This window comes from Physeter macrocephalus, chromosome 12 (genome assembly GCF_002837175.3).
Source record: "Physeter macrocephalus isolate SW-GA chromosome 12, ASM283717v5, whole genome shotgun sequence".
Classification (NCBI taxonomy): Eukaryota; Metazoa; Chordata; class Mammalia; order Artiodactyla; family Physeteridae; genus Physeter; species Physeter macrocephalus.
Window position 1 is genome coordinate 20,838 of NC_041225.1, and position 891 is coordinate 21,728.

Sequence of the window (891 nt, forward strand, 5' to 3'; positions counted from 1 at the left end):
CTGGAGTTCCATTCGTCAGTACTGAGAGAGAGGGTAAAATGAGGGAAGGAAGGCCCAAGAGGCCCCAGACTTGCACTATGGGGAGGAGATGGGCAGAGGAGGGATACTGACCAATGGCACGTAGGGCGTGTGATGCTTTACTGCTACAATAAATGTGAGGAAAGTTAATTAACATAGAGAGACTTAGCCCATGTCCTTCTCCTTACTTTTTTCTTTTTTGTTTTTGAGCTTCTTGTACTACCTTTAAAATATAGTTAACAAAACAACCAATGGATGGGAGAAAATATTTGCAAATCATAGACCCCATTAGGGACTTGTATCTGGAATATATAGGGAACTCTTACAGTCCAACAATAAAAAGAATAATGACCCAAGTTAGAAATGGGCAAAGCACTTGAATAGACATTTCTTTAAAGAATATATACAAATGGCTGATAGCACGTGAAAAGATGCTCAACATCCTTAGCCGTCAGGGAAATACAAATCAAAGCCACAATAAGATAACGTGTCATGCCCAGAGGGATGGCTGTAAGCAGGACACACAATAGCAAGTGTTGAGGAGGATGTGGGGAAATGGAGACCCTCACACATTGCTGCTGCAAATACAAAATGGTGCAGCCACATTGGACAACAGAGTATCCGTTCCTTGAAGTAAACAGTTATTATATGACCCAGCCTAGGTATATACCCAAGAGAAGTAAAAATCTATGCCCACACAAAAACGTGTACATGAATATTTATAGGAGCATTATTCATAATAGCCAAAAAATGGAAGTAATCCAAATGTTTATCAACTAATGACTGGATAAGTGAAATGTGATATATCCATACAGTGGAATATTAGACAGCAATAAACAGAAATGAAGTACAGGGAGGAGGAAGGGTAAGCTG